The 22,346-nt window shown below is 42.0% G+C and overlaps 2 long non-coding RNA genes across 2 annotated transcripts in view; both read right to left on the bottom strand.

The window, feature by feature from the left end:
* LOC144826248 (uncharacterized) overlaps positions 1–22,346 on the bottom strand; it is a 226,450-nt gene that overhangs the window by 54,201 nt on the left and 149,903 nt on the right. The gene's annotated exons all lie outside the window — the stretch shown is intronic.
* On the bottom strand, positions 21,505–22,253 carry LOC144826247 (uncharacterized). The gene is made up of 3 exons (XR_013609731.1): positions 22,128–22,253; positions 21,835–22,027; positions 21,505–21,649 (listed from the first exon to the last, which is right to left on the bottom strand). It is a non-coding gene; the product is annotated as an uncharacterized LOC144826247 (long non-coding RNA).

Genomic DNA, 22,346 nt, shown 5'->3' with positions numbered 1-22,346 from the left:
TGTGACTCACAATCTAGAAATTTCTAAAACCATTCACATCTCTACAGAAAGACATGAGAAGTTAAAAACAAATGGGGCAATAATTGTGTTTCATATGCCAAGCTCGATTCTCACTAGACTGCAACTATGGATAGCTCATAAAATCTGAAAACATACAATTACACTTGCATCATCCTAGGTGTACTTCCAATTCTTCATCGCAGTTATGCCCTCCCAGGGTCATGGTTTTGTGCTGGATAATCATTCTAGATTCTAGTCTGCGTAGGTTTTGCACCCGGTTTCCACCTCTCTCATTAAATTTCACTGTGCACAAAACACAAAAGCTCAGTAAGTTCCCATTCTGGTTATGGTGACTATGAAAGTGGCGAGCTATAGGATATGACTTATCCATATTGCTGATAGCACGTAGATGCTCGAGCACTCTAAGTTTTGCTGGCTTGATGGTACTGCCCATATAGGCTTTATTGCACGGACAAAACAGTGCATATACTGCGTAGTCACTTGTGCAGGAAGTATGTTCCATTATTATGAAAGTTTCAGATGTGGGTGTTAGTTGTACTCTCTTTACATTTCGACAGTTCTTGCAAGCTTTGCAATTCCTGCAAGGGAAAAAACCTTCCACACCTGAGATTTTTGGTTTTTTAGCAATCACTGCGCTGCATAATTGATCTTGTAGGGACCTTGCCCTCCTAAAAGAAATTTGGGGTGAGTCATTGACATATCTGGTTAGATCTGGGTCGCTGTGAAGTAAAGGCCAGAATTTAATGAGACTTTTTCTGAGCATGCCAGCTTGGCTACTGTAAGTGGTAATGAAACGTGTCGTGTTCTCATTCTCACTTTTTAAGTCCTGAATTTTGGGCTGTAGCAGTGACTCCCTTGATCGTTTCCCTACAGCCTTCTGAGCATCTAGAATTGTTTTATTTGAGTAGCCTCTTTCAGAAAATCTTTTAATCATGTTTTGTTCCTCTAGGGCAAAGGCTTCCTTAGTGCTGCAATTACGCTTAGCTCTTAGAAGTTCACCTATCGGAATACTCCGAATCAGAGAATTAGGGTGGCAACTACGCGCATGGAGAATGCTGTTCCCTGCGGTCTTTTTCCTAAACAGCAATGTCTCTGGTTTCTTATTCTCCACCTTTACACACAAATCGAGGAATTCCAAACTGTCTCTGGACCAATTACTTGTGAATTTCAAGTTGAAATTATTGTTGTTGAGCTCATCTACAAAATCATTTGCCTCTTCCTCTGTTCCTTTCCATACAACCATCACGTCATCTATGTAACGCATCCACTTTATCACGTGTTTACGGTACATAGATGACTTGTATGTCACAGTTTCCTCCCAGTACCCCATATAGAGACCCGTGAAGCAAGGGGCAAAGCAAGTCCCCATAGAGGTACCGAGAGTCTGCCTGTAGATTTTATTATCAAACAAAAAATAATTTTGTTTAAGGCACAATTCCATCATCATGTTTAACATCTGCATATGATGTAAGTATGATACAGATCTTTTAGATAAAAAATACATACATGCATCAAGTCCTTGTTGGTGGGGAATGGATGTATATAGACTTGTTACATCCAGGGAAAGAAGAGAAAGGTCTTCTTCCCATTCCAAGTTCTCAATCTTTTTCAAGAAATCACCTGAGTCTTTTAGATAAGACGGCAATTGATGAACAAAACTCTGTAAAAAATAATCTACATATTGGGAGGTACACTCAAAACAACTGCCATTAGAAGAAATTATTGGCCTCCCAGGTGGATTTACAGTACTCTTATGTATTTTCGGCAGTAAGTATAAGGCTGGCAATTTGGGGAATTTACAAAATAAAAACCTGTATTCATCCTCCTCCAATATAATATATAATGTAATATATATATATATATATATATATATATATATATATATTACCTACTGGCGGTCGCCAGTAGGTAGTCAAAGTTAGGACCTAGTTTCCATAGGAAATCCGCAACATTCTATTGGGAATACCTTTGGCGCCGGTGGACGAATTTTCGCAAATTTCTCAAAGAAGATGGCCCGCTCCGCTCTGCTCCTTCCCTGAAAGTTTGGGGGGGATTCGTCAAGCGGGGGACGAGATAAAAGGGGGGTCCCAAAACGTGTTTTCTCCATGTTAATTTCCATAGGGCGGTTGGACTCACTTTTAGCCCGAACGGCTGAATGGATTCCCACCAAACTTGGCAAAATTGTAGGGACTGGTAGCCCGATGTGCCTTTGCAATGTCTCAAGATATGTGCTCCAGAGGATTTTGAGTAATTTAGGTTAAAAAAATATATATATCTATAAGCGCGCCCCGGTACGTGCACCGGGGAGCGCACCCGGCGCGCTACGCGAGTACGCGAGCAGAAAGCTGATTGGCTCTCGGGTGTCTGTCAACATTCCAAACAGTTCGGAGTGGCCGCCATCTTGTGTCTCGGTAGGATCGAGACACAAGAGGTGGCAAAAACAAAGGGGGAAATGACCAAAAGGGGGCAGGGTAGACCCCCCCTGACCCCCTAGGTTTGATGTGGGGGCTATAAAGGGGCCCCGCGGGGAAAAAAAAATTGGATTTTCGCGGTGGGGGCGCCTGGTACGCGCACCGGGGAGCGTACCATGGGGGAAAAAGAATGACAGAGTTTTTAAAAAATTTAAAAAGGTAGTTCTAAAAAGAACTGTTTTTTTAATTCTTTTTGTTGTTTTATATTTTTTTTATTGTTTTTTTGAACATTTTTTACTTTTTTTGGCTTTTATGAACAATTTTATATTTTTTTTGTACTTTTTATGGGGACAAACAAAAAACAGGGAATTGTAAACGGCTCAACTGGAGCAAAAAAAAACTGGAAAAAATTAAGGTTTCTTTGGGCACTTGTGGTTATCACCAGCATGGTTGATGAGTGTAATACTTTGCTCACCATAGGTAATTGTTTTTCCACAAAATATACAAATAATTTTGTATCCACCAAACTTGGTTTGGATGTTTGGGACCATCTCCCTTGTCTCTGGACCCGATGGAGTGGGTTGTTTACTTTGGGAGGTGCTGGGTGAAGATTGGGAAAGGTTTCTGGTCAGTTCTCTGACCTCTGCCGCAGAATAGTTGTTTGGATGCCGGCGTTGCATGTGGCGAATCATGGTGTTGTTGCCAAAAGAGTATTTTTTGGCAGGGTTCCCCCTGGACAGTACAGTGCCACAGATCAGACAAGTAACCTTTGGCGCATTAACTTTCTTTTGGTCCTTTGGGATTTTGAAAAACTCCCAGACAATGTGCTCCTTTGGCTTATAGGGGGTAGTATGTTCAGGCAGGAACTGCTGCCTCTCCTCCTCTTCCTCTTCCTCCTCCTCTTCTTCATCTCCACCACTGTGGTGTTGTGGTGGTCCTTGTGGCGGTGGTGGTGGTGGTGCAGATGCTCCTGCTACTGCTGCTACTGTAGCCATTTTTCAGTACAAATAGGTACAAATAGATCTGTAAACAGGTCTTCCTCAATCAAAGTACAAAGTGAGAATGAGGAAAAACGGTGGGAGCTTTCTTCATTTGGAAAACAAAACTGTCCTGAACCAATGAAAAGTGTTATTTTCAGTTCACATGACTCGGGCTTTCATCATTTGAAAACCAAAACTGTTCTGAACCAATGAAAAGTGTTATTTTCAGGTCACATGACCCGACGCGCTTACGCTACGTGCCCGGGGGCGCGCCCCGGGCGCGTAGCGTAAGCGCATCGGAGCGCTTACGTTGCGCGATCATATGCGCTCGGGCGCTCCCGGGTGCGCTTACGCCGTGCGTCATAAGACGCATCTCGCGGCTATGCGAAACGTGTCTTATGACGCACGGCGTCGCGGCTATGCGATACGTCACAATGTTGTTTTCGTTCACGGCAATAGCGCTAACGGGACGCTCACCGGTACGCGCACCGGGGCACGCCGCAAGACTGCGCTTACTGGTGAGCGCACCGGTACGCGCACCGGGAGCGCTCCAGGGCAAAAAAAGAAAAAGAAAATATATATATAAAAAATAGTATTACATAAATATACAATATAGGATTCATTATAAAATAGAAATTAGCTATTAAAAAACTATATATATAAAAAATATATATATATAAAAAATAGTATTACATAAATATACAATATAGGATTCATTATAAAATAGAAATTAGCTATTAAAAAACCTATGAAATTCACTGAAAAAACCATAGGTTTCACACCAGTTATAGTTAGGAATTAGCATTTAAAAAACCTATTAAATTCACTGAAAAAACCATAGGTTTGACACCAGTTATAGTTAGCTGGAAATTTTTCTGACATAAAACCATTGAAATTCCCACGTTATAGTTAGTTGGACTCACTATAACTTGCGCGCCTGCAATGCACTGCTGATGACGTCACATATTACATCACTCATGACATGGTCAGTGAGATCACTCATGACATCACTCATGACACCATCCTTGTGACAGAGTGACAGACCTCTTTTCAGTGTAATGTAACCCTTGAAACACATATTCAAAAATAGAAACTAACATTTTCAAAAAAATGGAGATACAGTTACAGAAACCAATTCAGTAATTCCACCATCTATATAGACATCCACTCATTCACCAACAGTTCTATATTGTCACTCATACATATACTCACTCATCATATGTAGTGATACACCTATACATCCTGTTACATACCGATACTCATCCATACAGTTACTCACACACATACTCACACATGCAAATAAACTATTGAACATCCATTTATTTGCATATACAGATATACACACACTACCACCTTACTTCTAAAGAAACTTACACATACTTACTCTCTTAAACAATCACTTATAGAAACACATACTTATTAAAACAGGAACTCTTACAATCTCTCACTCTCATATATACTCACTTATATACATCAATACTCACATATACTAGATTAAAACAAATGTAGTTACTGATAAAGACACTAGTGAGACAGTCATTCACTCTCTAACACACACATATACACACTCATCCACCCATTCAGTCCTGCAGATATGCTGTCTTCAAAACACATACAAACAGTGAGTCAGTCATTGATGCATCTATATGCTAAGTAATACCCCCACCAAACCATACAGACACTCATACTGATACTAAAAAAAACATCTACTAACCCATATACACATACATGTAGCTACTCACCAACCCATGCAGTCACTTATACACAAAGTGAAACACTGATACATATATTTAAATATTTAAACATTACTCGCTAATATATGTATTCAGTAAGATACACTTAATAAGCCAGTTAACAATCAATTTAAAAAAAAACATCCATTTAGACACTTATTTAAACATTTATTCTTCCATCGACCTTTACATATACATATATAAAACATATTTATTTTTCAGAAAGACACACATTCACTGGATGGTGTCATCAGTGATGTCATGAGTGATGTCACTGACCATGTCACGAGTGATGTAATATGTGACGTCATTAGCAGTGCATTGCAGGCGCGCAAGTTATAGTGAGTCCAACTAACTATAAATAGTATTACATAAATATACAATATAGGATTGATTATAAAAATTATTATATTTCATAGCTATAGAATGTTTGTTATTAAAAAACCTATGAAATTCACTGAAAAAACCATAGGTTTCACACCAGTTACAGTTAGGAATTAGCATTTAAAAAACCTATTGAATTCACTGAAAAACCATAGGTTTATCACCAGTTATAGTTAGCTGGAAATTTTACTGACATAAAACCATTGAAATTCCCACGTTATTGTTAGTTGGACTCACTATAACTCGCGCGCTCGCAATGCACTGCTGATGATGTCACATATTACATCATTCATGACATGGTTAGTGACATCACTGATGACATCACTGATGACATCTCAAATGACATCACTGATGACATCACTGATGACATCACTGATGACATCATCCATGTGATAATACAATACACCTCCTCACACTCTAATCTAACCCATGATACACCTAGTGTTAAATACAAACTACCATTCCTGAAACCATTGACACAGTAAAACCACTTACTACATACGCACTCACTCATTTCTAGGTCTACACACACATCCACTCATTCACCCATACAATCTTTCATACATACAGTCACTCATCAATACAAGACCAACATATGCACTCATACACCTATACAGAGACTCACACACTGCCACTCATCCATGGAGTTACTCATACACCTAGTCAGTCATGTAAAGAATCAATCACACTCCCATTTCCACAGCTATACTGTTATACACACAAAACCTTGCTTATTTAAACATAGACTAACACATACTTACTGTCTTTTACAATCACTGATACAAGTACATATTGATAGATACAGTCACTTATGCAATCACAGGCTGTTATATATAGTCGTTTATATATGACAACTGTCACAAGCAGCAGCTTACACAACAACAAACATAATGATGTACACATTCAGACAGTTTAGTCACTAACCCATGCATTCACTAAGACGCATTTAATCACTCACTCATACAGTCAGTCACGCACCTACTAAATCCTTCATCCAGACACTCATACATACACTCATTCTTCAATATGTAAAACATATTTTAACTTTACAGAAACACACAGACACTGGATGATGTCATCAGTGATGTCATCAGTGATGTCATTTGAGATGTCATCAGTGATGTCATCAGTGATGTCACTAACCATGTCATGAATGATGTAATATGTGACATCATCAGCAGTGCATTGCGGGCGCGCGAATTATAGTGAGTCCAAATAACTATAACGTGGGAATTTCAATGGTTTTATGTCAGTAAAATTTCCAGCTAACTATAACTGGTGATAAACCTATGGTTTTTTCAGTGAATATATATATATATATATATATATATATATGTTCCATTCTCCTGACACTTTTTCATAAAAGACGTTAACAATGTAAGTTGTTAACATGCTTCTTTAATCACACCAAGTTGGCACTGAACTTTTTAAACAGCTGCCAATTAACTTTGCCCTCCAATGGTAAAAGCCTCTAATGGTGAAAAGGAAGAGTAATCCATGTCACCTAATTCATATTGTTATTATTGTGCTAAATCACAAAAAGCATAATCCAGTTACTGGGTAAATGATCAGGAAATCACCTTGGAATTTAAGTTTCTAATACAGAACAGGGTGTTTGGAAGGAAAGGATACAAAAATAGACCATCAGTTACTCTGTCCTAAATCTCTATGCTCATTTTCTTAGGGCTGAACAGCCCTAGTCATTAAAGCAATAGGATCACTTTTGTATTTGATATTTTGGACAGTTGAAACAATATTTTGATATCCGGAAAGTTTGTTCTGGAATCCCTTTATAAAAATGGATGATGTTGGAAGTTAAATTATAGGGAGTGGTATGTAGGCACCTGACGCCAGCAACGAGGCCACCAACACAAAACTGGGTCCTAAATAGGGTCTCTATAAATTAGTCCTTTGCTCAAACCTTGGTAGATGACACTGAGCAATAAGGTTTTACTTAGGAGTCAGGCATGTAAAGCATTTAGAAACACCAATACTATGAATACTTAAGACACAACACACAATACAAATCCCACACCAATTTATAACCATAGAAAATATTTTTATCTTTAAAATAACACCAAAATTAAGAAAACCCAATTCCAGGGAACTAGAGATATTATTTTTTTTAAAAGAATAAACACTTTCTAGTGCTTAGAAACCAACAGCACCACTTCGGAACATCTGGTCACACTTGACTGGAACAAAGTAAAAGTTTGAGGCTGACCGCGATGGAGCCCTGTTCAGACACCCCACATGATAGGCCTCAATCAAAATGTTACTTTTGAACTTGGACATTTTTCTTGAGTTTTTTATGGCGAGGGCCCTTACTGCCCTCCACTAGTCAAGATTTGGTGAGGGTTCCCCGGCTTGACTTTCCGGGAGCTCCCTGTCAAACCTGGAAGTTGGACCTCCAGAGCCCTTCAGCGGGACGGACCTGGAATCCGGGCCGGGTCGTGGTAAAAGGCGGTTGATCAACTCCTGGAGCTTTATCCAAAAAGTTTACCAAAATTTCCCAAACTTCTGGAGGTCCTTCCAGAAGGTGTACTGGTGAGTTTCAAGTTTCCAAAACACAAATCCAAGGGTCTGGAATCTCCTAGATGTTCCTTGGCATGCCTTGACTTCACTTCCCCCAATGCAATTGGCCATCCCCTTAAAACTCCACTGGATGCCTTCCACGAAGATTGTTCTGGGTGGAGAAGGGTCAGTTAAGCTCTGTAAACCTGTAGCTGCAGGGGGTCCACTCCTTACTCCTTCTTGTAGCAAGGAAAAGTCCTCACAGCAGTAGTCCCAGATAGTGTGCAGTCTTCACCAGGCAGGCCCTTGGATGCAGATCAGGATTCCAGCAAGACAATCCTCCGTCCTCTTGTAGTTTCAGGCAGCAGAAGAGAGAATTTCTGTACCTTTCACATATTTATCCAGTGCTCTCTGGTAACAAGCAGAGGAGCACCATTGTCCAATGAGGTGCAGTGCAACACCACAAAGCATGACAACTTCCTTCCTTCTTGTCCCAGAAAGCACTATTCTTTCAAAATCCATATTGTCTGAAATTTCAGTAAATCAGAAAGAGCTAACTAAGCCAAACTCAGAGTATGGCTTACTTCCATAAACTCCCCCACTCACATCTGTGAATTCCTTCCTTAAGCCTCCCATCTGGCAGGGAAGGGGGTGGCCCTGTCTGACAGGCTTGCTAGATCTGTTCTTTCTTTGAAGCTGACGCTTTATGGTCCAGCCCCCTGCTCTGGCATTCTCTTCATCCAGCTTCTGCCCAGCCAGGCCACTCATCACCTAATCAAGCCAACATGGTTGATTGCCTCAGGGCTGAACAATCAGGGAGGAGTGCTGGAAGCTGGATTTTGCCTTACAAAAAAGGAAGTCTTATAACATCTTTTCCGTACGAATTATGATAAATTCAACAATGCCAAATTGTTGAATTTATGAATACCATTCTGTTCAGTCTTTGAATGATAGTTTTACACTCTCCTAGCAATAGTTATGTGCCCATAACATATTGCCATGTTATCCTATGAGGTCAACTGTGTTCAAGGGGAAAAAATTAAGGCCCTTATGGCTTACGCCATCTTTGCGTCCCTTTTTTGTGACAATGCAGTGGCGTAAACAATATACCACACAGCGCCCAATTTACAGAGTGTGCAATAGAGGCAGATGTGTCTTTTGTAAAGCCCTGCACTACAGTATACCTGCATCAGGTATAATGAATGCAGCGTAGGCGTTCCCCCCGTAAAAAAGGCTTGTAGAAGTGGCGCAGTGAAATCTATAAGATTTCACTGCGCCACGTCTACGACTTTACTTCAAGTGGACGTAAGGACTGATGCAGGCTCTTTCACATGGGACTCGCCCTTGTGTAATGACACACTGCTGGAGTTGCGTCTGTTTTCCGATACACCCCAGCAATGAGTCATTACTGCACCAGCAGATATGTCAAGATTCCTGATATATCTGTTTAATCATTGAGACATGGAGCATCATAGTGCAAATATGGCTCATCCAAGGTGTCGCAAGGAGGGCGCAATGAAAAGTGTTGCATCGCTGTTTTCAACCAGCGATGCTCCACTTTTCCTAAATGAGACGCAAAATGTGCAAATTCTTCCTCACCAGGATTTATAAAATCTCTTTTATAAAACCCCTGCTCATAATTACAGGACCACCCACCCCTGGAACATCTAGGGGAGACCTGGGTAGTTCCTAATATGCCAAAACGATTTTGGTTCTTATTTCACAGTGCCCACTGCACCGAAGTCGAATTTGTAGGGAATTTCTTACACTGGGGAATAATAAAATGGGCAGCTTTCACTCACCATGTTTTATAAAAACCTCTTTTATAGGGACCCTGCTTATTGTTACATGACCCCTTACCCCTGGAACACCTAGGTGAGAACTTGGAGGTCCCCACAATGTAAAAATAAAGTAGATAATCACTTTAAAAGTGCCCACACCACCAACGTCGAGTTTGCTATGACTTTTACTTTTAAATGCAGTGCTGCAACACAGGGCTGCTTTTAAAATTATGTCAGGCTCTCAGCAGTGCACACATGCAAGTGCAACAAAGGCTGCTGACCTACAAACTGTTATGCTCTATTATCTACGAGGGACTTATAATTGGCATGACCTACCCTATAAGCCCCTACTAGATAATAGAGCCTGTACTTCAAAGTATGTGTTTGTGTTTAACATATCTCTGGCCCTCAGTCGTACTAATAGAGCCCAGGACACAGTCAGAATCAGCTACTACCAGTTCCACTCAGCACCAAAAATACTGGGGGTGAACAGGCCAAAAAGGGTGACTAATTTGATTGTCTTCCCAGCACCCAATATTTTCTATATTGAAACTTGGTGGCCAGGTTGGTCACTGTCTAGGTGGTTCGAATCATTGCAGGTTCATATATGCACGGGAACTCAAAATATTAATGTGCCATGTGGGTGACATAGTTTTGTTTTTTTGAAAAATAAGTTATTTGAAATGGGTGATGTTTTGAGACTGGGGAGTAAAGGGCCACCTAGTTTAGTGTGAGGACTGCCAGAGGATGCACTAAAATATGCCTTAGACTCTTTTAGGAACTGTATGATGGTAACCCATCCGTTTCTTACATGGAGCACTTTGATCTGAAGCCCATCAGTAAATGCCCAGGATGGCCAGTCCTGAGCTGAAGTCAATCCATTTAAAAACCTATCAAACCGCAGGAATAACTCCAACCACCAAAGAAAGAGAAATACAACAATACAATGCATAGACGTGTGCCATGGGTGATTTACTGCAGCCATAGTGTATGCACTTTAAATCAAATTAGGTAAATATCACAAATAGAGAACATTAGTTTACATTCAGAGGGCTTTACCCAGTGCGATTTTATGTATGTTTTATAATTCTGTTTAGCTTTTTACAAAGTTATGAAATTGCTAAACTTCTGATGCAACTGTTTTAAAATACGTTTCTGATACCATTGGCCTTGTTATTAAATAATGTGTGAATCTTGTCACTTAGAAGTTGTGAAGAAAGAACGTCTGGTGCCAGGCATTTGGGCGAGAAGATATTTAACCATTCTGTTGGTTTATTCTCAGATGTGTTAATCTGCCTCAGTAGTGGCCATTTTTTTCCATTTTACTTGCGTTGTTTATGCCTGTGTAAATATTTTGAAGACAGATTTGCATCTGTAAAGGTGTGATTATCTTGAAATAGATACAATGTCTTGCTTTCTGGCAAGCCCCTTCCTGCACGTTTGTTTAGTGTGTATTCCACGGTGTGTTGAATTGGTATGCCAATTAACCCTTGTTTCTTCTGTGCAGGCAAAACAATATCCTTGATCCATTATGAGATAGCCTAAAATCACCATGATATTCCCCTGCCCGGAGTTACCTATGCCAGGGAAATCAGTAATGCTGAGCGCTCCCTGACAAATAGGGAATTACTTTAAGAACTGAGAATACTGCACATGTTATATTTAGTAATTCCCCATTTCCTCTCAGATGTCCGATTATGGTGTTCACAGTCAGAACATGAACCGGCCGATCATTCCGACTCGGTTCCGACCTGACTCACAGAGTACTCCTGTCAGTCAGAACCGCACTGTAACCCTCTATGGATGCTGGTACCTTGGGATGACAATGTTGGTTTCCAACAAACTTAAGCCACCGGTCTTTCCGGCACAGAAAGGCTGTTGCAAAGTGACTTGGGGGCCCCTGGCAAGGCCACCTAGCCCCCATGGCCTACCATTGGTGGCCGAGCGGATACCTAAGGTACCCCCCCTATACAATCCTGCATTGTGTGGCAGGCACCATGGGGTGCCTGTGATAGGGTGGAGGGTTTTACACACACACCCCATTTCCCAATAGAAGCCTGTGTTACAGCTGGTTCTCTGGAGTAACACGTGCTCCTGTAGGAAACAATGGGAATCCGACCGAACAGTATTCAGTTGCAACATGATCCAGTGGTCAGAACCGCCGACCATAAGTCAGTTGGTCCCGAATCCGAGATGGTATTGGGCAGAGGGTGTCCGCCCGACATCATAATGAGTTCCTAAGGTCGGATTACTTTTAAAAATGCATTGGCTTTTTTTTTTTTAGACCTTCCGGTGTTACATTTATGACTGTAAAATGGAGGATTGTTCTTTTGGCTTGTACCATAGAACACTCATCAATGTAACACAATTGTGAGAGAGTGGTCCTTTGTGCCCGCAAAAAGGATGATATCCGGTGTTCCAGTGAGGCCACTGTACTTACAGTAGAAAAATGATGATTTTTACATGATATTTATAGATGTAATTGAGCAGAAAATAAATGTTCTAATAAGAGATGTTTTCACATATTGCTTTGTGCAGCAGTAATGTAGTATCTAAAACCTTGCAAACAACAGGTGCTACTCTTATCCACTTTAATGCACACATTACTTATGGCAATTGCATTACTCTGAATCCTACTCCCTCACTTTAATTCATAACAAAATGCATCCGACAAGCCTCTTCAGAACGCAACTTCCTAATCCCTCCCTCACTTCAATTCATAAACATATGAGAGCTAGAAAGGAAGCACCACCAGGACAACTGTTTTTGAAAGTACAACCCCCATAGAGGCTTTATTGACACACAACAAATACAATTCTGACATGTACCCTGTTACTTCATAGAGGACGATGCTCAAAAACCAAATACACAACTCAAATCCACCTCCTGTGATTATACTGATTAGCAAAGGTAGAATGGGGTGCTCACAATGCCACCCTAGAAATCTCCACAATAGAAGCACCATACAGATCAGCCATTGAGGAAGACGTCCCCGGTAGTTCTTCCCATAACTCCTAAAGGGGACTTTTGACCAGCCACTCTATTGGCCATTGTTGCCAAACCCTGGTCCACCTACTTAAAGTGTTATGTGCCTTGGTTAGGCCTATTTTAAAATCTTAATTGTTGGAACTTCCACCTTTTAATTATTTTAGTTAGTAGAATTACCTTACTCACTTTGGGTACTTCCTGCTTCCCTGGTCTGCCACGAGCCATACCGCACAATTGATGCTGAGGAATGCAGGTAGCGGTGCACTTCTGGGGAGGGAGAAGACTGTCAAGTAGCATTCTACGATTTGAACTAGAAAGTACGATATAAGGGCCATGTGTAGGTGGACACATGCAGTGGGCACGCCGCTGGCACACTTAAGGCAAGCCGTCTGCGCCCATCCATGTCCGGACTACACCCGGCGTCTGAACCCCTGGTTCTCATAGCGGGTAACAAACATTGCCAATCAAAGACTACAGAAAATTGCTATTGAAGCTTTGAGGAAGGTGGAACGCACCCTCCTGCACTTCCTTTCCTTTGATGGACCTCTATGTCTATGTTGAACATATCGCCTGCAGGTTTCATAGAGGTGCATGAAATTAGTGACTTAGGCAGCTATCTTTCCTGCTGCAATTGTCTGTACAGTGATGGTTAAACAATGTTACAAGTACGTATCTGTAATTTTAACCGTCATGGCTCATTGAGGAGTATTCATCTCCTCCGACATATCCTTGTCCTACATTACTCTTCACAGAACATTCACTAACCAGAAGGCTAGGGTACTACCTACCCTGTGAATGAATGGTACCATCCTTTCAGGAAATCCTGTAATTTCCAAGTTTCCATACTTTAAATATAGCCCTAATTGCCCTCTCTAATGACTGGCACAAGAAAGAAAGGACTTCAAGTAATGACATTACCAGTAACTAATTGTAACATTGTTTTCTCATCCACTTCCTCATTCCATTCCTTATCCCTTAGGAAATATCCATGCAGAACAACCCAAGTAGCTGCCCTAAAAAATTCCCATATGGAAGCTCCCTGAACATCTGTCCAAAATACGGACATGCTTCTATTTGATTCAGATGGAATCTTCAATGGGCAAGGCAAGTCATTTTCGTGCGGCAATAGCAAACTACACCTACCTACTCAAGGAAGTCACACTTTTTCTAACTGAGCTAAAATTAACAAACAAAGGGGTCTATTCACAAACCGCATTTTGTAGTATGGTTAGTTGTACTACAATAGTACTACTAAAGTACTACAAAATGTTAACCGCAAACCTACATGCTGATGTTCAGCCTCCACCTCTCCTCTTCCCGTGCAGAGATCTCTGCTTCGACTGCAGAGTCTGCACACATGTGAGTTTACATTTTAGAAGTAAATATGGGGAGTGGCTAGAAAGTGGGGAATACTTACTACAAAATAGGAGTGGGTAAGGGAGGAGTAAAGAGGGTTTTAGGGTGGGACGTGCACCCGTTTACAAAAGGGTAGGCTCATTTCTACTCAGAAACTGCACATCTAAAGTACTGCTGGCAAAAAGGACCTGAAACACTTGTAAATGGTCAGAATCTCAGAGTTAAAGTACTTCAAACACCAAACATGGCCAGCCGCTGGTAGTTATAATAAAACTCAATGAGAAGAAATGTTAAATTATTATTTTAAAACTAGGTAAAAGATATAACTACATTTAAATTAATTTTTGAAACAATCTAAAAATTCACATTTCACATAGTTTAATAGACTTTAACCTTTGTTTAAAAATCAACGTAACATTATTTTTTATTCCAATTGAATTAAAATACATTTATAGATTTATTCACATATAAGCTTACCATCACGAACAGGCCCCAAAGAGCCCATGCTTTTCAAAGGTCAAACCCAGCCTAAGTAAATCAAGCCAGCTCTACCGACAGTGCTTCATTTCTGTTACCAGTAGATTTAGACACATATTCGGGCAGAATTACCTCTTGACATAAACGGAATGACGAGCGAACATTAGGAACAAAAGGACCCAATTTAAGCACCAAAAAGTCAAAATGTGGACATTTACATATGGAGTAAATCTAATACTCCCACCCTTCCAGCTGAAATAATGGCTAATAGAAGGAAAATGTTTCATATCACAAACTGAAAGGGGATAGAATCCAAGGTTCCCTAAATGTTTTAATAGCTGCTTCTTAAAGCCTTAAGGAAGTAACTGCTACACCCACGGAAAACCAACCTGAAAGATACTGGATGGATCTTATTGTTAACACACCAATTCTGAAATGAGGACAAGTGATATAAGTAAGAACATACAGTGCAAGGCTTTCTATAGGCCTACACCTCTACAGCCAATCTTCTAGACAACACAATTCTATGAATTCCAACACTTTCAAACTCCAAGCTGTCAAACGAGAAGTTGACAGCACTGCCTGAAACAGAATATGGGATGGAAGAGTAGACGAAGGAAGGAAATGAAGCACCCTTTGCGAATATCTACCCATTTGACGGAGAAGTGTTTTCGACCAAGATGAGTGGAGGCAAAAAAGGAACATCCGCTCATTCTCAATTTTTCTTGATCATTATCAAACCCCTCAGGATCAGGATCAGGGGAAAAGGTGGAAAGGCAAAGAGAAGACCCCGAGGTCTCTGGCATGATAATGCATCTCTCGGCCAATCTTCCTCCTCCCTCGTCTTAGAAAAAAAAAATGAGACAAAAAGCATTCTCTTGCTTGCAAATAATTCCTTTACTGAACAATCTCGTTTTTAACAGATATCTGTGGAAATCAAAGGGTTCAGACAGTGATTCCGAATAGAAGTAAACATCCTGCTGAGTGTCTGCTCCTGCTTTCTGCACCCCTTGATGTGGATTGTAGATAGTAACAGAAGATACACCTGCCTCAGAATGGAATCTTCACAATGTTGTTGACATTGCTGAATTCTCATTGTTATAATCTCTGATCCCATGTTATAATGGAAACCTCCTGCTGATAGGAGTGAAGCTCTGAGACCATCACAAGCTATATCGGAGAGAAATTTAGTTTGCTGTTCCATATTTACTAAATGCTCCGAACAATCCCCCCCTCTTGGACAACCCCAGCCAGGCTGTCAAAGTCCTTTAAAGTGAATGGGCTTTATAAACCGCATAGATTCATGTAATCAAAGCCAAATTAATGGCAGAATAGGTCTTACTTAATGCTGACTCAATATTTTTTAGCCACTGCATCAGAGGGTAAACCGTTTGCCCGATTAACTTCCCTGATAACGTAGCCAACATAGAGTTTAACTTTACTGATTTAGCTTCCGCCAACATAAACATATACATTTTTATCATGATCCTCAAAATTGAAAGGACTCCCAAATCCTTCCATTCTCTTAAAATCAGAGAGTGTAAAATTATGTACTGCCTTCATATGTTAGTTTCCAATTTGTAGGCCAAGGTATTTCGACACCACAATACTTTAGTAATATTAATACTAAATACAAACAAGTGAAGCAAACCCAGCGTAAAGCTTTAGCAAACCTGGGCCTGAGTGTCAGTAAGTGTGAGTGAGTGAGAATGAGTGATACTAAGAATGAATGCAGGTGATTGAGTGAGAATGATTAAGCATGAATGCAGACAGTGTGCCTGAGACGAATGAATGCAGTGGGGAAAGTGAGTGCTAACCAGAAAAGACGGGGAAGGGAGCGGTGGTGGTAGAGCCACGGAACAGGTTGAGCCCCTTGGTCGAGGAAGCTCAACTTGCAGCCAAGGTTGAGCTCCCGCCCCAGTCCTTCCTGGTGCCCCTGCAAGGCCTGAAAAATTTGCCCAGAGGCTGCTGGTCAGTGACTGCTGACACGCAGCTAGGGAGTGCTGATTGAGACTAGGCGCCATTGACTACTCTGTCATCAGGCCTTTGTCTCTCTGCTTTCTGCCTTTTTTCCTCCTTTCATTTTTTCTGCTTTTCTGTCACTTTCTTTCACTTTCTGCAATTTTCTTCTTTTCTGTCACTTCCTTCCAATTTTTGCATTTTTTAACTTTTTCCTCCTGTCACTTTCACACCTTTTCCTCGCTGTGTCCCTGTCTCTGCTCGTCCCCTGCGGCCCGCCCCCCTCCAGCTCAGCTTTCCCACTTTTTCCACCACCCAGCTGTCCAACCCTCCCCTTACGCTACTCAATGGTGAGCGCTGCACGACCGAGCTGCTGGCGAACTGAAGGTGCCTGGACCGCTCCCAGCACCATGGACCCTGGTCCTCGGACCAGCCACCGCTACAACTTCAGCACACTCCACGCCCTCAACACCGGATGCCACACTGTCTGCCGCAGGGCATTGCCGAAGGACACCCTGGGCCCTTTTTTCTACAGAAATTTCAGCTGCACCTTTGCCTGCCACCACACACCAGCCACAGACGACTGACAAATACCGGACACGACTGTCGTATCCTGCTCAACACATGCTCCATCCATAAACACGCCGTGGAAATCTGGGAACTACTCAACTTCACCTACTCCAACATCGTCTTCCTCATGGAAACCTGGATAAACTCTACCTCTGCCCCAGACATCACCATCGCCAACCCTGACGACTACAAGATCATTCAAAAGGACTGCATCAACAAACCAGGTGGAGGCATCACCATCATACACAAAAGCACCCTTTGCCTCACCATCCACTCAGGCGACCACTCGACCAACATGGAGCACCTCCACCTCCACTTCCAGGTCCAGACCAACACGAACACCATCCTCCGTAGCACTCTCATCTACAAACCCCTGGACCCTGTCCACCATTCAGTGACTTCATCATCTACTCCATCACACCCCATGCTCTCGCCTCCTCAGACTACATCCTCCTCTGTGACCTCAACTTTCACCTGGACAACCCCAATGACAAGAACCCATGCTGGATAACCTCACCACCGTCAGACTCAAACAATGGGTCACCTACCCAACTCACTTAGCAGGACACATGCTCAACCACATCTTCTCCGCCAGTGACAACATCACCTTCAGCCACACCTCCGAGCTGCTGTAGACCGACCACCACTGCATCAGCTTCTCCTTCACCAATCTCCCACCGTACACCAGCACGCCCACCACTACCCTCCCAGAAGTTGGAATAAGGCCACCAAAGAACAGCTCATCACCTCCCTCAGAAAAATTCCACCTCTGACTTCCGTGGACGCCAATACCTCAGCATGCAACCTCAACTGATGGATCACCCACTGCACCAACATAGTGGTTCCCCTCCAGAAAGCGCCAGGCTAGCGACACTCCAAAAAAGCTAGCTGGTTCTCTGCCGCCCTTCACGACTCCAGGCGCACCTGTCAACGGCTTGAAAAGAGATGGAGGAGCAGTAAGAGCTCAAAAAAACGCTCAGCATTCAAAACCACTGTTGCCGCAAACCACCACCTCATCATAACAACAAAGAAAGCGGCCCTACAAGATAGGATCAATGCACTTAATAGCAAATAACTTTTTGCCGTGGTCAAAGGACTTGCCAAACCCAGCACTACGCTCAAAAGACCTCTGCAACAACCTAAGCACCTTCTTCCACACCAAGATTAAGGAGATCTACAACAGCTTCAATAGCCTCGAAACCCAAAACCCTCTCACCCCACTCGCAACCACTTCACCCAATGACACCTTACCCTAGAAGACCGTACTCAGCTGGGCTCCCCTCACTGCTGACGAGACCCTCAAGATCATGAAGAGCATCCACTCCGGAGCACCCTCAGATCCATGGCCACACCACATTTTTAACAAACTTCAACACCTCCATCACCCTGAACTCTGCTGCACCATCACCTGCTGCATTAACTCCACCACCTACCATGACGGTTTGGGTTCTGTCAGACATAAAATGCTGCAGCCATTTCAGTGCTGTCCCTTGGATGCCACAGGAGGATAGCCTCTCCGCGAGCTTTGCGTGCAAGATGGTATCAAATGCCGCGGAGAGGTCTAAGAGGATCAGTACTACAGATCCTCCTGCATCTATTGTCAGCCTGAGGGAATCAGTCACGGCCAGTATGGAGGTCTCCGTACTGAAACACAGCGAAAGCCAGATTGCGAGGGGTCTAAGATTTTATTGGATTCCAGATATAGGCTAAGCTGCCTATTCATTATGCTTTCCAACAGCTTGGCCAGTAGGGGTAACAGGGAGATAGGGCGATAATTGCCAAGTTCTCAAGGATCCGCCATGGGTTTTTTCAATATTGGGCGTACGAACGCTTCCTTCCATATCGTTGGTATGATACCTGATTGTATTTTGGATAACTGGGGCACAGCTAGTGGCTAGAAGAGCCATGGTTTTAGGAGTTCAGATGTCTTGAGGTGAGCCCGATTTAGCAGTGGACAGTGCGTTAGACACTTCTTCCAGCGTGATTAATTCAAAGCAATCAAGGGTGCAATCGACCAGCTTTTCTAAGCCCTCAGTACTGACAGGAGATTCAGGGTCCTGCGCGGCGGTGGATGAAAAGTTTGTGTAAATATTGGATATTTTTTCCTGAAAGTAGATTGCTAAGGAATTGCAAAATTCTTGTGTTTCCGAGGGGGATTTTCTGTACACCTGAGGAGATACAAAATCCCTTACTATAGCAAAAAGGGCTTTTGGGGAGGTACTTGCATGCTCAATTTCATAATGAACATACGTCTGGCTGACTTTAAATTGAGATGATAGCTGGACAATGATTGTTTGTATTTTAGCCCGTTATGGTAGTCCTTGCTCGCTCACCAGAGTCTCTCTAATTTCTTACATTTTGATTTTTCAGACCTCTGCTCCGCAGTATACTAAGGAGCTGATACCCGCCATTGGAGAAAGCCCTTGGGGTATTTTTGGGATCACAGAATCCAACGCTTTCATAAAGGCAGCATTAGGAACTTCCAACATCGTGGAGACTCCTGTGTCTTGGTGATTCCAGATAGAAAGCCTCGTCAAAGGCTTCTAGAGAGAGGTTTTGCAATGGTCTGTGCGCCTCTTGTTTACGCCCTGCATTCTGAATTGAGTTCTTAGAGCACGGATGTTGGATAAAGAACTTAATCATTGAGTTATCCGTCCATGTAAGGAAGTCCGGAGGATTACAAATCAGATTATCTATATTGGAAAAAATGAAATCCAACGTGTGACCAGCCAAGTGTGTTGGACCTTTGACTTTTGAGTAAGTCCAATTAGATCTAGGCTAGAAAGAAGTTTATTTACATGATGGTTTGTGTGTATTTCACCACGGAAATTAAAGTCTCCCAACAAAAGAAAATTATTTGAGAAGAGTGCATTTGAGAGTATTTGTTCTATCAGCTGGTCCGTGAAGTTGGCTCTTGGTCCTGGAGGCCGATATATTAGTGCTCCATTCCAGCTATCTGTAGGGGATAAAGTGACCTTAAAAATTCCCAAATTTATACTGTTCTTACTTAAGGTGGAAATCCAGTTCACAGTGAGATGGTGTTTAAAAGCTATGGCTATACCTCCCCCTGTTTTTCCTTCCCAGTCCAAATGTAAAAATTTAAAGTTCTCTGGGATGGCCAAATTTATCAGAGGGTAATTGGAGGGATTCAGCCAAGTTTCAGTGAAGAAACATATTTCAGGGGAATGGGAGGTGATCAAATCCCATATTTCGAAAGGGTGTTTTGCTAACGATCGATCATTATATAATATACTGTTTAGACCAGCTGCTTCTCGATCAGCAGTCTGCCTAGAGTTCAATGTATTAACTGCCATCAGATCCCTTTGGAATAGACAATGTCTACAGGCTACTGGACCTTCCAGCGTACTAGGGAACTTCCGAGTACAGCATAAGTCTGTTCTGCGTTTGGCTTGTTCGTGGGCTCTGATAGTAAGCAGAGTTTTGGCCGAATATGATATGTAAGTTGAATATGAGGAATTTACCTCAATTTGGGCAGAATCCCTGGCCTCTGGGCTCGAACGCGGACGGGCGCGGATGGGCTTGCCTTTAGCGCACCTTTGGTGCGTCGCAGGCGTGCCCGCTGCGCGTGCTCATTGACGCCCTCTTTTATGTCGTCCGCTGTTGCCCAAAAAACTATCCAGCAACCCTTCGTTACCTTCAAGATGGCTGCTCGCTCCACCGGCCGCCTCTGGGGTCGCACAATCCTCACACCGTTCAGTGCCTCAATTGGCTGAGTTAGGGTGAGTGGGGTTACCTAGACTGTAATTTTAGGGTTTCAGGTGTGACAGTTTAAAATTAAGTGCAAAAAAACAACACCCTGCGGTTTAAAACAGCTCCCTCATGGGTGAGTAGTCATGATTTACAAGTCACTTGATTGATTGAATGTGAGTGTGAAAAACAATGTGATGTGATGCTTGCAAATTTTTCATTTGCCCTGGCATACTGAAGGTAAATATTGTCTTATAGAAATACCCCAGGTAAAATACTGGTGCTGGTATACTTGCAGCATAGCTTAGCATGACCGACATCTATGACACATTTCTGCCACTAGCACAGTGGGTGTAATTCTTGAAACAAAAGGCACCAATGGTAAAATACTGGTAGTGGCATACTTGAGGAAATTCTTGGCATTTTGTCTTAGTGGCGAGATGCTGGTACTTATCTTAAGTGTCTATGACACTTAACCTCAGCGCACTGTGGCTATGCGCGGTTGTCTAAGCAACACTCCGCTTTATGTTTTTAACACATATAATACACAACTTAGGATTTTCACGTTCCAAATTTTATCAAATGATAATCAAAAAAATATAATTCAAAACATTATACAGAATTCATCTGAAACAGTATTATTCATTCAATACATGATATTTCAAAATTCACAGATTTAAACATTCAAAATTCTTTTGCGTAGATGACTTTTCTTTAGTGCCCAATGCATTTCAAGCTCTTGGAGCTCTTCCTCAGGGGCCTGTGAACTGAATCGTAATTTTGAATTACTACCAACAGTATTTGTGGAAACAGAAAACCAAAACAACATTATGTACAGGGTATATTAACAACTTGGCACTCGGAAAACATGCTTGAATAGTGAAAACACGAATAGCCCACACCACTGTGAAATGCAACTTAATCACCAAAAATTACGAAAAAACTGACTCACTGGTATGGCTGTCACCAAAATATTCAATCTAAACCAAAAATGAACAAAAAACATATCGTTTAAACCTCACAACTGTGTTCATCTCATTGTGCCTGAAAACAACTAAACACTCATGCTGTTCTCCCTTACCTTACTGCAAAACTCTCAGTAGCAAAAAACGGGATGTTCTTCTTATTAAAGGATCTTGCTCGTTCTGAAATAATGAATAATAAACAGCTCTCTCACAAAACGGGTTCACCAACCCTCCAAACCTTGTCACTTCTAACTAGCCGTCCTATCTAGCAGCCTCTTACCTTAATCCGGTAAACCAAGCTCCAAACTTAATCGTCCGTTTCTGCACTCTAGCTGCCACTCGGTTCTCCGACCAGCTACGGTAAACAACCATTAATCACGCTCCCTCCTTAACGTGGCAACTTAAAATAAACACTAAAAAAGGACTGCAACAAGTAGCTGATGGTCCCGGAACTGCGGGCGCCATTTTCAAGAGGTTAAAAACGGCTCACTAATCAACA

This window comes from Lissotriton helveticus, chromosome 3_2 (assembly GCF_964261635.1).
Source record: "Lissotriton helveticus chromosome 3_2, aLisHel1.1, whole genome shotgun sequence".
Classification (NCBI taxonomy): Eukaryota; Metazoa; Chordata; class Amphibia; order Caudata; family Salamandridae; genus Lissotriton; species Lissotriton helveticus.
Note: the sequence above shows the minus strand (reverse complement) of the source record. Positions and strands in the feature narration are given on the sequence as shown.